The sequence below is a fragment of the Rutidosis leptorrhynchoides genome, chromosome 3, assembly GCF_046630445.1.
Source record: "Rutidosis leptorrhynchoides isolate AG116_Rl617_1_P2 chromosome 3, CSIRO_AGI_Rlap_v1, whole genome shotgun sequence".
Lineage (NCBI taxonomy): Eukaryota > Viridiplantae > Streptophyta > Magnoliopsida > Asterales > Asteraceae > Rutidosis > Rutidosis leptorrhynchoides.
Genome location: NC_092335.1, coordinates 619,233,256 through 619,251,495, shown reverse-complemented (window position 1 = coordinate 619,251,495; position 18,240 = coordinate 619,233,256). Strand labels below are relative to the sequence as shown.

Sequence of the window (18,240 nt, the reverse complement as noted above, 5' to 3'; positions counted from 1 at the left end):
ATGACTTTTCATCGTCTTGGGTGATTGACTCATCCAAGAATTTCCAATCACAATTAATTATGATTGTATTTGGTCATTGTAAGCAAAGAGACAACATTTATCGGAAGTTGTTCCATATTCAATGAAAAATGGCAAAAGAAAAGTCAGATATCATGCGGCTGATATCACGGTCGACCGTGGATAATAAGATTCAAGATTACCTAAATACGCAGTCATATGAGACATAGCCCTTGTATCCATGTACAACGTTTCATCGGGAATATTGAGTCTTATAATGTGCATGGTACTGTCAATGTCAATGGGGAAATCGCCAGTAGAAACCGAAGCATTAGAGAGGTGGGCTTGTGATGTTCTTAAGCCTAGTATACCAGGCTGATTTGATATGCTAGTTGTCCTGGACTAAGCGACATTTGGGTACGGACAAGGAGGTGAAGTCCATTGTGGAGATGAGTAAGCCCACAGTGGATATGCATTTCATTGTGGCGATGATGAATGTGAGGAATAGCTTCGACCTCATCCAGGTGACCCCAGTAATTGTTATTATACCCACAACCACGTCTACGGCAAAATTATTCAACCATGATACCAAGTTAGTAAATGATTTTCGTTAGATCTCATTCCATCAAGAGCCGTATATGTATACATGAGTATCCTATCACATCCTAACTAACTTTTCTATTACAAGGATGTTGATATACTTGCTATATATGGATAATATACACAATGATAATCTTGACTAATATTATGCCAAGCGGGTTGGATCGACTTTGAATGATTCAAATTACTTGAGACTTGTGTTTAGAACCAGTTTTTTTTCTTTCCGTTACATCTTTATTAAAAATAAAATCATAACGACTAATTAAGAGAGTAACAGTTGTTATAATAACCTTAACTATGTCGATCATAAATGCTTGCATCTAACCAACAAAATATTCAACCAAAAGAAGTTGGAGAAATGTGACTATACAAGAACCTAAATAATACCAAAAACATAGCAAAAGGGTTTACCATTAACCATCATATAATTAAGTTGTAGATAACAGTTTTTTGTTACTAGGTCATCTCATTATTTAGCACTGCTCATTTCATTCATCTGACTAGCTTCTTATCTAGCTTTATTTATCACTACTGACCGTCCTAGTTTGTACTTTAATCTGCCAATGACAGATATATTTAGCCATTAATTAGAGGCGTCAACATCATTCAAACGGTGGAGTCTGATAGGCAATCCTTGTTTTGGCACTGGGAAAAGGGGCGTATTATACGCCATCACCTCCTCCAATCACTTCCCATCTGCAAACATTTTTCCAAAGAAATTAATTTAGCATTTGTAGTTTCGTATTATCCTTATGCATAACACTCAAGAACATTAAAGCTATATAGTGCCCAACAAGGTATTAGAAAATAATTCTTCACACACTGTCGGATTGATATTATTGATATTTATAGTAAAATACATAGCTTAAAGATAGATAAATTATAATAATACAGAAACAACATATATGAAAAAAATATCTACACAATATTTAATCTTAACTTGCTCTATAATATTACTGATATTTAACGTGTTCACGAGATGCGTATCACGACCATGATTTGCCAGTGATACGTTAATATGAGGTTAGTCCTATCGTATGTAAAATGGATATCTAATGATCTAAGCGCGATTTAAGAAAATATAATATTTGGTAAACCTAGGCTTGCCTGAAGGAGGTGGTCAAATGGTGTAAAAGTACAAGTATCTCGGCCTTCGCTAGCTCGCTTTCGGGAAAAGAATGCGCTCCATTCCGAAATGGCATGTAGGTGTTCGCACGAGGTGCTACCTATAATTTAGGAAAACAAATTAATGCATGCTTAATAGTTAATACTATAACCTAATGCATATACATTTTTACAAACTATAAAGGTTAACTAATATAAGTCATTAATCAAGTAACCTCGAATCTTGAAGGATTAAATTGGTCTGGGTTAGGGAAGAAGTCCGAAGAGTAATGGATGGTTCGAAATAGTGGAAGAACCTTCCAACCGAGTGGGATCAAATACCCATCTATTTCTACATCTTCAACTGCTTCTCAAAACGTGAATGATAATATGCTTGAGATTCTTAGTGTCTCTTGTAACACCCTACAGGTCACTGGCATGCGTCTAGTGTCATCCCATGTAATCCCGCAGTTGGTTTCAAGTCTTGTGCTTCGGATTTCTTCCTACTCAATCTGTATTTAAACCGATCATTAATTATTTGATAAACATACACACACACACACACACACACACACACACACAACCCAATAGCTAAGTGGTGCCACTGACATTGTCATGCCATCGGCCAGCCCTCAAACTCCCACCCTCACTTTTGTCTTGGAATAGGATAATGAAGGACAGAAAATAATGTATTATTGTGTTTGTACATACATATTTAGGACTTGTAAACTAGCTTATTTAATTAATATTGTGGGCCATGTTTAACATCATCAATCGGGCCTAGATGTAAGATTACTAGATTGCCCTTAAGTTTGTATTGCGTTACTATATGCTTTTATTTTTATTTAATATTTATTATTATATAATGATGTGGTTAGGACCAGTTTGTGACAAGGGTCATAGAACAGGTTTGTTTATTTAATTTGGACTTCGTTTGGGTTGCCAAATGTTGTTCGAAATATATCAGATAACTGATAAATACCCGTGTATCGCACAGTGTGGGAATTAAACCCAATTAAGTGACTAGTGCTGTCTCTCTCTTGCATTTTTCCAGAACCATCACACACACACACACACACACACCGTACCTTCCCTTACACCTACAATCAAACCCTAATCCTTAATCTTTATCTAGAGCTCAAATTGTTCATATCTTTGTGTTCCTTGTGATTCACTGATTCTTTTAAGGGTAAGAATCACAAGCTTTCATGCTCTAATCTTTGAGAAAGTTAAGGTTTTGTGTTAGTTTTCATAAAATTGTAAATTTGTGTCAAAACAAGTGATTTAAGTGTTGTTATGGTCAAATTGTTGTGGGTTTTGAGTCTATAACAAGTAGTGAACAAGTTGAGTGAACCGACCGACTGAGATTTACCTTCGGCCGATTGATGTAATACCAAATGAATCGACCAACTAGGAAGGTCAGTCGACCGGTTATGTCGACAGTCGACCGACTGTAAGAGTCAGTCGACCGACTGAGTGTCCAGGGCAGAATATTTTACCTAAGTGTTGATTTTTAGCCGTTATGCTGCCCGTTTGTATTTTGATGTTCTGGATGTAAATTTTGAAAGTGCACAAGTGTTAAGCAAAAATTTTTAGCGGACAGTTTTTGATGTTAACGAACAGAAACTAACTTGTGTATATGTTTTTCTCAGGAGAAAAGGAGAAAGAGAAGGTTTGGTGATTAGATAGCTGAATACCTTCTCGTTTGCTGGTATTTGGTGCGTGGGACTAACTGGAGAATATAGTATATAGAAGCATGTTATATTATGATTGCCATGCTTGTTAGATATACTTATTGTTGTGGTTAGTTAGTACTTTGTGATGACTACATGGTAGTTGATGCTTGTCTGTTGAAGCCCAATGCGTCCCTATTGTGTGGTAGCCTCGGTAGGAGAGATCAACCTGTGGGTTGGGTTCCTCTGTGGTAGCCTAGAAAACCATGGTGTATATATATGTGAATGACGCGTTCGTCGTTGTGGATTATGTATATACATACGGTGGTGGAGGAACTTCTGGTAAGCCCCAGTCCGATCAGCTGGTGGTTAATGGTTTGGCCGAGCCGCCAGAGTCTCTATAGACGGCACTTGGGTGATGTTTGTGTGTTAGACTATGTGACATGATTAGTATAACGCTTATGTATGCTATGTCCTGTAGTTAGTCATACTCACTTAGCTTCGTGCTAATTCCCCTCCATCTCCTCCCTGCAGGTTGATAGCTTTTGTAGATAGTGCTTTTTGGGAGAAGACGGGCATGGTGATGTTATGTTTGACAAGATTAACTCTGATGTGATCTTTTATAGTTTAAACTGTGTTCTTTTGAAAACAGATTGTAACTACGTCTTCTTCGTATTAACATGTATTTTGTAATGACACGTGACACTGGTTGTCTTAGCAATAGTTAATGTTTAGATTGTATTTAAATAGTATAATGCTTCCGCCACGTTTAAAAAATTTTTTTTTTAGCAGTGTCACAAGTTGGTATCAGAGCTGAGTTTGGTAGCATGTGCATTGTGATCTACATGTCATGTTCCCAAACTTAGAAGAGTCATGTCAAACATAACATGCTTGGGATGGGTTAAGTGAGTATTAGGACAGGATATGTGTTAGTTGTTAGTACTAACAGAATTTATACTAAGCTTTGGTGTGAGTGTTGTGGTAGTGCAGTAATGGCAGATAATCAAGCAACCGCTACTGGCCCTACTGTCCCTGGAACTGGTACTTTTAGAGCCCCTGATGAAGATGGACATGTGTCTTCAGAAGAAGAAACTTCTCAAGAAGTAATAGAACTTCAAAGTCGGTTACTAGAAGCTCAGGAGAAAATTAAGGAATTAGAACAAGAACGGGCGCAATGGAACCCTAATACCACTGCGTTAAACACAACTTTTCCTTCAAACCTTTATAATCAAGCCGGTGGCAGTTCCCAATCATAGTTTCCACAAAATACCTATCACAACTATCAAATGCCATTTTCGTTTAACCAGACTTTTTCTAATCAAATGATGTACCCATTTCAAGTCCCTGAGACAAGAAGGAAGTGTACCTACAAACAGTTTATGGACTGCAAACCTCCTGAGTACAGTGGTCACACAAACCCTACAATGACCCTTAATTGACTAAGAGAAATAGAGAGAGCATTGGAAGCATGTTTTTGTGAGCCTTAATCTATGGCACTGTTTGCTAGTAGGCTTCTCAAAGGTGAAGCAATGGAGTGGTGGGATTCTATTACTGCATATTTATCCAAAGAATAGATCAGTCAGATAACTTGGGAACAGTTCGCTGCTAAGGTTCGTGAGCATTATTGTTCTGAGTATGAGATGGAAAGATTGAAAACTGAGTTTTCGAGTATGAAAATGACCGAAAACATGATGATTGATGAGGTTTTCAGAGATTTTACATCGAAGCTAAGGTTCGTTCAACAGTGGGTACTAACTGAGAAAGATAAGATTCAGCATTTTATGCGGGTGATTAAGCCAGAGTACAGAACCGTTGCGAGATTTGCAACAACCTTGGTGCAGGCTCATGAGATGGCTAAAGTTACAGAAGGTGATATAATGCAGTAAAAAGAGAAAGTTCGAGAAGTGGATCTTTTGGGGGTAAATCAGAAGGTCAATCGGGTGGACAGTCAAATCAGCAGTCGAGTAAGCAATCCGGTTTTCGTGGTAAAAAGTCAGGCGGGTTTAAACAGAAAAGTAAGTCTGGTATTAGTGGATCAGGTTCAAGTCAGTCTAGGTGGTGTAATGTTTGTAAGTCAGCCCATACCGATTCGTGTTCTCTAATGACCAGAAGGTGTTTGAAATGTGGAGTGTTAGGTCATGAATCAACAGCTTGTTCATTTAAGTCTAATGTTTGTTGGAGTTGCCATCAAGAGGGGCATAGATCTGCTAATTGTCCATCTGCGTCAAGATCCGGTTCTGGGGCAGGGTCAGGGGCGAGGTCGGTTACTTCTAGGGGATCTTCTGCTTATACTGCCGGGTAGAAGAAAAAGAATCCTCCAACAGCAGAGGCAAGGGCGTTTCAGATGACGGTAGATGCTGCAACCGCTACCGATGATGTCATTACCGGTATGTTCTTGGTTAATTCCTTGCCAGCTCGTGTGTTATTTGATTCTGGAGCAAATCGTTCTTTTATGTCCTTAGGCTTTTATGATAAGTTGAAGTTGCCTGTTAGGATGTTAGATGAGCCTTTGGGAATAGAAGTAGCTGATGGTAAGATGGTTCCATGCACATCATCTGTGTCTGGAATTACCATCGAAATTGACGGCCATTCCTTCCCTTTAACCTGTTTGTTGATGCCTATACCTAGCTTTGATATAGTCATAGGCATGAACTGGTTAAGAGCTAATAGGGCTAATATTAAGTGTGATAAGAATATGATTTCTTTCCGTCTAGCCGATGGATCCCGAGTTATAGCTAGGGGAGAGCGCAGTGGATTTAACTTCCCTATAGTTTCCCTAATGAAAGCTCAGAAGGCAATAACGAAAGGGTGTGATTCATTCTTAGCCTACGTGATTGATGTTAAGAAAGAGAAGAAGCAGGTGACCGATATTCCCATTGTGTCAGAATTTCCAGAAGTATTTCTAGATGATTTACCAGGGTTACCTCCAGTACGTGAAGTAGAGTATAAAATTGATTTGGTTCTAGGTGCTACACCAGTTGCAAAAGCTCCTTACAGATTAGCTCCGTCAAAAATCCGAGAGATGATGTCTCAGATTCAGGAACAGTTAGATAAGGGGTTTATCTGACCAAGTTCTTCACCGTGGGGTGCTCCTGTTTTGTTTGTGAAAAAGAAAGATGGGTCGCTTCGTATGTGTATAGATTACCGTGATTTGAATAAGAGAACAATAAAGAATTAAATATGCGTCAACGTCGATGTTTAGAATTGATTAAATACTATGATTGTGAGATTAAGTACCATCCGGGTAAAGCCAATGTGGTCACAGATGCTCTGAGTCGCAAGAAAACAGTCAAAAATGTCAAATTTATGAGAATTGAGATAGTTTTAGACTTGATCGATCGATTGAAAACAGTTCAGCTAGTAGAATTGAATGATGAAAATCTAAAGACTGAGCAAATGACCAAAAGAAAATTTAACCTATGCAACGATTCTAGAGGATTAAAGACCTATAAAGACCAAATTTGGGTGCCTATGCTTGGAGAATTGAGGGATTTAATCCTTACAGAAGCGCATAAATCTTGATTGACAGTGCATCCAGGTAGTACTAAGATGTATAGAGACTTGAAAACATTATATTGGTGGCCAACAACGAAGACAGATGTTGCAGGTTTCGATGAGAAATGTCATATTTGTGCGCAAGTTAAAGCAGAACATCAGAAACCATACGGATCTCTACGACAGTTAGAAATTCCTCAGTGGAAATGGATCATATAACGATGGATTTTGTAACCAAGTTACCCCGAACCCAGAAAGGACACGACATGATCTGGGTGATTGTAGATCGTTTAACAAAGAGTGCTCACTTTTTAGCTACTCGTAAAACAGCTTCGTTAAGTAATTTGGCAGAATTGTACTTGAAAGAGATAGTTAGTCGACATGGTATACCGTTGTCAATAGTTTCTGATACAGATACTAGGTTTGTATCGAACTTCTGGAACAGTTTACAACAGAATCTGGGTACGCGTGTGAATTTAAGTACAGCATATCATCCACAAACAGATGGTCAGAGTGAACGAACGATTCAAACGTTAGAAGACATGTTGAGAGCATGTGTCTTAGAGTATGGTGGTTCTTGGGATTCGCATCTTCCATTGATAGAGTTTGCTTACAACAATTCATATCATTCGAGTATCAGAATGCCATCGTATGAAATGTTGTATGGTCGAAAATGTAGAACTCCTACGTGTTGGTTAGAAGTGGGTGAGAAATAATTTGCAGGTCCCGAAATTGTTTAGATAACCACAGAAAAGGTCGAAATTGAACATGAAAAGTTAAAAGCAGCTAGAGATAGACAAAAGATGTATGCTGATCCGCGCAGACGTCCGGTGACATTTAATGTAGGTGATCATGTTTATCTGAAAGTTTCGCCTTGGAAAGGGGTGATCAGATTTGATAAACGTGGTAAACTAGCACCGAGGTTTATTGGGCCATTTCCGATCAAAGAAATTTTGAATGATCAGATTGTTGTTTTAGATCTTCCATCAGAGTTAGCAGGAATACACAACACGTTCAATGTTTGTTATTTAAGAAAGTGTAAAGTAGACGATGAAAGTCAGATTCTTCCATTGAAGGATTTGAAAGTTGATTTAACTAAAAAGTTAGTAGAAGAGCCGGTTAGAATAGTGGACAAGAAAGTCACAAAGCTAAGAAATAAACAGATTCCTATGGTGTTAGTGGAATGGCGACACAGTTTAGGTTCTAACTTGACGTGGGAAACTGAGGAGTTAATGAGAGCGCGCTATCCCCAGTTGTTTGACCTTGACCAGATTCCGATGACGGAATCTTCTTAAGGGGGTAGATTTGTAACATCCTCAATCGGGCCTAGATGTAAGATTACTAGATTGCCCTTAAGTTTGTATTGCGTTACTATATGCTTTTATTTTTATTTAATATTTATTATTATATAATGATGTGGTTAGGACCAGTTTGTGACAAGGGTCACATAACAGGTTTGTTTATTTAATTTGGACTTCGTTTGGGTTGCCAAATGTTGTACGAAAGATATCAGATAACTGATAAATACCCGTGTATCGCACAGTGTGGGAATTAAACCTAATTAAGTGACTAGTGCTGTCTCTCTCTTGCATTTTTCCAGAACCATCTCACACACACACCGTACCTTCCCTTCCACCTACAATCAAACCCTAATCCTTAATCTTTATCTAGAGCTCAAATTGTTCATATCTTTGTGTTCCTTGTGATTCACTGATTCTTTTAAGGTAAGAATCACAAGCTTCCATGCTCTAATCTTTGAGAAAGTTAAGGTTTTGTGTTAGTTTTCATAAAAGTGTAAATTTGTGTCAAAACAAGTGATTTAAGTGTTGTTATGGTCAAATTGTTGTGGGTTTTGAGTCTATAACAAGTAGTGAACAAGTTGTGGTGGATTTTGGTGTTTAAAACGAGCTCTAGATCGAGATTTGAGGATTTCATCGTGAAGTCCGTAGCCTTTGTTCAGTTTCTGGTGAAGATGAACACAGCCGACCGACTGTCGGTCGACAGTCGACCGACTGAGGGTTGAACCGGCCGATTGACGAAGACAACCGACCGACTGTTGAGTGAACCGACCGAATGAGATTTACCTTCGGCCGATTGATGTAATACCAAATGAATCGACCGACTGGGAAGGTCAGTCGACCGGTTGTGTCGGCAGTCGACCGACTGTAAGAGTCAGTCGATCGACTGAGTGTCCAGGGCAGAATATTTTACCTAAGTGTTTATTTTTAGCCGTTATACTGCCCGTTTGTATTTTGATGTTCTGGATGTAAATTTTGAAAGTGCACAAGTGTTAAGCAAAAATTTTTAGCGGACAGTTTTTGATACAAAAATTTATATATTGTGTTATTTGATGTTAACGAACAGAAACTAACTTGTGTATATGTTTTTCTCAGGAGAAAATGAGAAAGAGAAGGTTCGGTGATTAGATAGCTGAATACCTTCTCGTTTGCTGGTATTTGGTGAGTGGGACTAACTGGAGAATATAGTATATAGAAGCATATTATATTATGATTTCCATGCTTGTTAGATATACTTATTGTTGTGGTCAGTTAGTACTTTGTGATGACTGCATGTTAGTTGATGCTTGTCTGTTGGAGCCCAGTGCATCCCTATTGTGTGGTAGCCTCGGTAGGAGAGATCAACCTGCGGGTTGGGTTCCTCTGTGGTAGCCTAGACAACCGTGGTGTATATATATGTGAATGACGCATTCGTCGCGTGTGGATTATGTATATACATACGGTGGTGGAGGAACTTCTGGTAAACCCCAGTCCGATCAGCTGGTGGTTAATGGTTTGGCCGAGCCGCCAGAGTCTCTGTAGACGGCACTTGGGTGATGTTTGTGTGTTAGACTATGTGACATGATTAGTATAACGCTTATGTGTGCTATGGCCTGTAGTTAGTCGTACTCACTTAGCTTCGTGCTAATTCCCCTCCATCTCCTCCCTGCAGGTTGATAGCTTTTGTAGATAGTGCTTTTTGGGAGAGGACGGGCATGGTGATGTTATGTTTGACAGGATTAACTCTGATGTGATCTTTAATAGTTTAAACTGTGTTCTTTTGAAAACGGATTGTAACTACGTCTTCTCCGTATTAACATGTATTTTGTAATGACACGTGACACTGGTTGTCTTAGCAATAGTTAATGTTTATATCGTATTTAAATAGTATAATGCTTCCGCCACGTTTAAAAAAAAAAATGGCGGTGTCACACCATGTGATGGTGATACGATAAAGTATGTCATGGTTGGGAGTAGTGTGTGACGATCATGTGATGTGGAGAAAATGGGAAGAAAATATTGATGTGACGATAATGTGGCGGTGTGTGATGGTCAGGAAGGGTGTCTGGTTGGAAGTGGTCTTAACAGACAATGATACAAGCCGGATTTTGTATAGCGATGAATACCAATAAAACATACTTGAAACCGACGTCATTTCTAAAGATATTCAAAAATGACAAGATTTTGTCGAATTTATATGTACAAGACAAGATTTTTAATGTATTTTATGCCTTTCTTTTCTCTTGGTAACATATGTTTACAAAATATTTAAAAACACGACAAAGATAAGTAATAGCAAAAGATGAGGATGATCAGGAAGTTAGATAATTACATACCTTCACTGCATCCAAGAGATGAGGATGATCATGTAAGTACTTGAGCATCCATGTTAGAACACTTGCAGTAGTATCATGAGCTGCAAATATGAATCCAATTATATTATCTGCTATTTGTGAATCACTCAACTGAATCTTTCCCTTTAATCCCAATAATAACCCAAGCAATCCTCCACCATGCTCCCCATTCTCCCTTCTCTTCCGTATCATCTTCCTCAATTTATCATTCAGAACCATCCTTGCCTGTAATTTCATCATGATAATTCAGAAACTGCCACATTATTTGTAATCTAAGATACTTAATTAATATCTAAAGTGGGTAGAATTTATTTCTATTATTATTATTATTATTATTATTATTATTATTATTATTATTATTATTATTATTATTATTATTATTATTATTATTATTATTATTATTATTATTATTATTATTATTATAATTTGTTGTTATTATTATTGTTATTCGAATTATCATTACTATTATTAGAATAAGCATTATTATTAAAATTATTGTTATTATTAATATATTATCATTATTATTAGTATTAGTATCATTTTATGTTAATAAGTAATGTTATTAATGTTAACATTATTTTTATTACTAATATAAGTATCTTTATTAATATTCTTATTATTATTAAAAAGTATTATCATTATTACTATTATTATAAGTAATATTATTAATTAGTATTAATATGATTATCATTATTAAGTATTATTACCAAAAATTTTAATTTTGATTATTGTTATTATTAAACTTTTCATTTTTATTAAAACTGTTATCATTATTATTATTGTTATAAGTCTTATTATTATTAATATCATTTATCATTAATGAAATCATAAACATTATTATCGTTATTATTAATATTGAGTATTATTATTATTATCATTACAAATATTATTTTAGTATTATTATGATTACTATTATTAACAAATAAATGATATATATATATATAAGAAAATATATTTAATACATATAACACAAAACAAATTAATATTTTTATATATAAAATGAAAATATATGAAACACATATATTATTAAAATAAAAAGGATATAACTAATGAATATATATATATATATATATATATATATATATATATATATATATATATATATATATATATATATATATATATATATATATATATATATGTATATATATATATATATATATATATATATATATATATATATATATATATATATATAAACTTGTTCGATTACGAGTATAAGTGTTAATATATATACTTGATATAGGTTCGTGAATCCGAGGTCAACTCTGTACTTGCTCAGTGCCATCCTATGCATAATTACTACAAACTATCGTATCGTATCGTGAGTTTTCATAGTTCCCTTTTTATATATATTTTTGGGCTGAGAATACATGCAATGTTTTATATCAGTTTTACAAAATAGATACAAGTATTAAACTTAATTCTACGTGGGTTAGAATCACAAATATTCCCCTAGCTTGGTAATGTAATCTATTGGTCTCTGTAACGTAGGCGCGAATCCTATTGATAGATCTATCGGGTTTGACAACCCCATCCGGGCTAGTCGCGCTAGCAGTTAACGGATGTTTAGTACTTCGAGGGTATTTATCGCACTTGATTTGGTGCTCATTATTATATTATTATCGTTAAGGCTGTTACCAGGTGCCCATGGTTGTAGAATCTTTTTATTACACTGCGGTGTAAGGATATTTATAGAGACTGAAATCTTGTAATCTATTACTATTATCAAAATCATTAATTATGACAAACCTATGAACTCACTCAACCTAGTGTTGACTTTTTAAGCATGTTTATTCTCAGGTACTTTTTGCTTCCGCTGTATAACTTTGCTGTTACATAGAAGTCAAGCCAAGCACTGGGACCAGAGTTAACATCGCCGTTAATGGATTTTGACGGGGTGTTACAGGCATAGTCTACACTTGTAAATGGGTTAAGAGGTACATAGTTTACTCCCCATTAAGTGATACATTACCCTGACCTAAAAGTAGTTTTCCATTATTTACTATCATGGTTTGGTCTACTTGATATTTGAATAAGTGTTTTCGTGTTATATCTTCTTAATCTGCTAAAATTTGACTAAATGTTTATCCGGTCATCGATTATTTACCATACACAAAATTTTTAAAACATCCAACGTAAATAAGTTATAAATTAAATTAAAATTAAATTAAATTAAATTAAATATATTTCTAACGCTGTCCAAGAAATGATTTTACAAGGAGGTTCAACATTTATATTTGCAGTTACTAAAATATACAACAATATGAAATATCTTAACGACAGCTATTAGAGAAATAATAAGTGGTTACTAAAATGAGTTGAAATGTATGTTTAGTGAGATGATATTAGCTTCAAAAGTATGTATTATAGAAAATAAAATTTTTAGAGAAATAATAGGGCTTAAACCTATATATATGAGACTAAGTCATTCGTACACAAAGATGATAATAATAATAATATAGAAATTCAAAATGTTGAAAAGGAACATTAAAACTTAGTAAAATATCATTTTCAATATCTAGACGACCTTAAATGGAAAAAAAAACATTCAGATAGTCTTGCTCATTGGGCGTTTTTGCTCATTTCGTATTTTCCATTTTGAGGTAAAGAGTAGGTGTAGTGACCCGAAAAATTTCGACTAATTTTGAACCAAACTCTCGATACGATTTAATATCTTTGACAAGGTAAGCAAAGTCTGTTAATCTGAGTCTCAAATTTTTTTAAACTGTTTCATATATTCAATTGACCTTCGACTGTTCTCGACGATTCACGAACAACTAATTATAAATAGATACATGTATAATTATATATATATATATATATATATATATATATATATATATATATATATATATATATATATATATATATATATATATATATATATGTGTGTGTGTGTGTGTGTGTGTGTGTGTGTGTGTGTAATAATTTGAAATATTAATTGAAATAATATATGAGTTAATTGTTGGAAATAAATATGTAAAATAAGATGCGATATAATGAAAACTATTATTTTAAATGTATATATATATATATATATATATATATATATATATGTATATAAATATGTATATAAATAGTACTTGTAAATATATAAAATAATATTAAATCTATTTGTTTAAAAATATATAATATATATTTATGTGATAAAACTTGTTATTTAAAACTGATTATATTTAGAGGGAGAGTAAATGGAAAATGAATGATTTCGAGCTTAATTAGTAAATGTCAGTAACACTCGGTTGATGTTTTGTTAGTTTTAATATAGATATTGTACATGTTCATGATGGATTGAAATAAAAGTTGGAGTGTAAACTGATTACGAAGATTTTAGATTTGTCAAAAATATTTTTACCTTTTTAAGATTAAATGTTAGCACTCCATACGTATAAATTGGAACATAAAATAAATAATTATTGAACCTTTTTTATCAGATTTCAAACAGTTAATGAGTGAAATAATTAAATATATTTAATCTAAAAATTTAGGATTTTTAGGAACACTTTTATATTTTAACTGTTTAGCAATGAACCACGTTATAACACAGCCCGTGAAAACTGTCGGTAGAAGACTCCAAATCATCGTCTGCTAACTGTTTAAATATTGAATTCACATTTATACTGTGCTTGTCTTTCTACCTTTCATCATTCCACCAACTAACATATATATATATATATATATATATATATATATATATATATATATATATATATATATATATATATATATATATATATATATATATATATATATATATATATATATATATATATATTATATATATAGATACAATATAAGGATACAGATATGAGAATAAGTCATCACCAACTTTAAAATGTTTCTTCTCTTTCTGCAACTTGATCACATCAAAATAACCAAACGATTCATCACCTTTTCATATTTTCTTTCATGGTTTTTCATGCCTAACCTACACCAAACCATAAAGATTGAAGCAATTAAATTGCTTCTTTTACATCTTGTGCCTAGACCCAACACACACACAATCATTTTGTAAACCACCTTCTATCATTACAACCACCGACAAACCACCTTCCACCACCCTCGAGTCACCCTCATCCTATCCACCACCTTCATCATAACACCACCACCAACACCTCCTTCGACCCACTGTTTATATTCATGTGTGTATTCAATCCTATCCGCCACCATATATCACCAAAACCGCCATCAATGGCTGCTGTACTTGTTTATGTTCTACGCGTGAAACCCATTTTGCTCACCTCCATGATCACCTCACTCACCCTGATAACCAACGGAGACTACCATAAACCCGTCACCATGTTACTCGACCAAGTTACAATAACCTTCTCCACCCCTGCCACAGCTCAACCACCATCATCTATTAACCATCACCAATCGAAAAGAAAAAAAAGGAAACCGTCGCTATATAATTTTCTTTTTCTTTCTCCTTTCTTCTTCCCGTTCGACTTGTAATCTTACTACTGCTGCTGCACGTGATAATGGTGATGGATAACGATAATGAGATGATGATGGTAACGAGGTGAGTTAATGATGATAATTAAGGGTGATCGTTCATGATGAGTATAATAGCGAAGATAAGTAATATTGATGATGATAAGCACGATTATAATGATGATGATGATTTAATGATTAAAATGATGATCACGTTTAAATTTTAAAAAAAAGATGAATAGTCATGGGTCTTGGTTTGAAGAAGAAAGAATAAAAAGAAAGACAGAAACAGGTTATATAGATAATAGGTTCGTATAATTACAGAAAAATAGAAACGGATCAGCGGTTTGGAGTCTGGGTGTTGAACAGTAGGTCGCGGGTTCGAAACTAGGCGTGACTGTATATATTTTTTTATATAAAAACTGGTTGGGTTGCTGTGAAAGACTGGGTCTGTGGGCTGTAATTGGACCGAGGCCCAACCGATTTTTCAGTGGGCTGAAACAAGAGCAAAGTAGTATGTTAAAACCGATTTTTTAGTGGGCTGAAACAAGAGCAAAGTAGTATGTTAAAACCGATTTTGGAGTAAATATATTAAGCTAGTAGTACAAATCAGAAAAATAGTAATAGAGGGATGGTGTGAGGTGTTTGCGGGTGAGCTGGAGGTCATGGGTTCGAGCCTGGGCAAGAGTGTTTATTCTTTTTAAAGCTCCTTTCATTAAGGTAGTACTTTTATTAATATTAATATTATTATCATTATTATTATTATTATTATTATTATTATTATTATTATTATTATTATTATTATTAGTGTTATTGTTATTAGTGTTATTATTATTATTATTATTATTATTATTATTATTATTATTATTATTATTATTATTATTATTGTACAATTATGATGATGATTATTAATAAGTATTATACGTTTATGAACTAAATTTGGAAATTATGGAAACTCTTATGATCTTGAATAAGATAAGTATTTAGATAAATATAAAATTTATATTGATTGAGATATAACTATGATCATGCATATTGTAAACAAAATAGCTATACATATGTAAGTATAGATATAACACTGTTAAGTTCTTAAGATAGTAATAAGTATTATTATTAATAGTTAATAATATTATTATTATGATCACTACTAATATTTTATTATTATTATTATTATTTTTACAAAAATTATTAATTTATTATCATTAAAACTAACATTATTTATATTAACAAGTAATATCTAGGTCATTTATTAAAATAATATTGATTATAAAAATAAAGGTTTTAATGACATTAATAAGGTTATAAGTAAAGATTATATATATATAAATGTAATTAATACACATAACTTAACTATAGTAACAATTACATATATAAAATGAAAATATATAAATAATGAAACCTATAAATTATTAAATATATAAATTACATCACTAATAATAATATATATTTATTCGATTACGACTATATGTTTTAATATATATACAAATGATATAGGTTCGTGAATCCGAGGCCAACCCTGCATTGTTAAATGTCGTCATATGTATTTTTACTACAAAATACAATAGGTGAGTTTCATTTGCTTCCTTTTACTCTTTACATTTTTTGGACTGAGAATACATGCGCTGTTTTTACAACTGCTTTATTAAATGCCTTTGAAATATATTTTGAACTGCGAATACATGAAATGCTTTTATAAATGTTTGACGAGATAGACACATGCAAAACATTCCTCGAATGAATTATTATGCAGACAGAAGTTCTGCGGATTATTATTGAATTATGTGGACATGATAATTGCCACCATTGAATTATGTGGACATGATAATTGCCACCATTGAATTATGTGGACATGATAATTGCCACCAGTTGACGTAAATGTTATATATCGAGAGAATGATTTTATACACAGGTTATGTGTATGTTATTTTTGTGCACGAGATATGTGTACGGTCACTAAGATTTATGAAAGATGATTTCGTACACGAGAAATGTGTACTGTATTTAAAAGATATCGCATGTACATTACAGGTGGGTATAGGATTCGGGCCCATTTGTACCATGCAGGATTTAAAACTTGTGGGCTATCAAAATGATGAATTTTATTGTTTTATGATAAACTTATGAACTCACCAACCTTTTGGTTGACACTTTAAACCATGTTTATTCTCAGGTATGAAAGAAACCTTCCGCTGTGCATTTGCTCATTTTAAAGACATTATTTGGAGTCGATCATCGCAATGGGACCAGATGTTGGTGACTTCGTCCAGATGGATTAGGACGGGGTATGACATTAGGGATAAGAGAATTGAAATTTCATCCCACTGTTTGTCACAAAATTGGTGAAACTTTTTATTATTGTATTCAGTCCCATTATCACATTAAAAGGTTTTAATAGTGTAAGTAACTAGAGGGGTACGGGTGAATAGTTACGTAATACGATTTTTAAAACTTTTTCGATGATCAACAAGATTTGAACAATCCTTGATCACTTTAGTCAACTCAAAACAATATGTGGTATATTTATGTTTGCAATAATGCGGAATGTAAAGTAAAGAACATAAACACAAGGATTTATAGTAGTTCGGGTGGATGTTAACTAATCTACCTTAATCCACTCCCCGATTCACTAATCGAGAGTTTTGCTTCACTAAGCACCTTTCTCCAAATCCGGTGGAGATCCGATTTACAAGCCTTGTACTTCTCCTTAGACAACAAACCTAATCCTTCTATCTCTTTGAAAGATTAACTCCAACTTCGATCAACTTGTCTTCACCTTGGACAAGTATTAATCCTCAATGAGATTAATCAACTTCCTAGTTCTCTTTAAGGAAGATGATAGCTAAGCTACATATGCTTCTAATTACAAAGTATAAAGACTCACCCTTTTATAGTGATGACAATCCTTAGACAATTATAAGGATTATTACAACACTATGTAAACTCACAAAGATATTAATTTGAAAGTAAGTTTACAAAACCCTTCTATAATCTATGAGATTATAAAACTTCTCTTGCTAATCACAAACATATGTATACGTGTTATGTTCTTGTGATTCTCTGATGATTTTGAGTTGTAGCAAGCAAGAGGTCCAAGTCTTCAAAGTTCTCCAAGTCTTGTTATTTATATGGAGAGATAAATAAAGTAGCCGTTGCTACGGCTTGGACCACGGTTGACTGTGGGTCGACCACACGCGGTCCAGTCCAAAACTCCTATCCGTTGTATAGCCGTTTGAATCAGTTTTGAACATTAATCTTTGGACTCTTTACTTCATTTAACACATGCAAAAGATACCCAACATCCTA

At 33.8% G+C, this 18,240-nt stretch overlaps 1 pseudogene; it reads right to left on the bottom strand.

The window, feature by feature from the left end:
- Positions 1-1,180: 1,180 nt before the first annotated feature.
- Positions 1,181-14,750, bottom strand: LOC139902275 (abscisic acid 8'-hydroxylase 2-like; annotated as a pseudogene).
- Between the last annotated feature and the right edge of the window lie 3,490 nt (positions 14,751-18,240).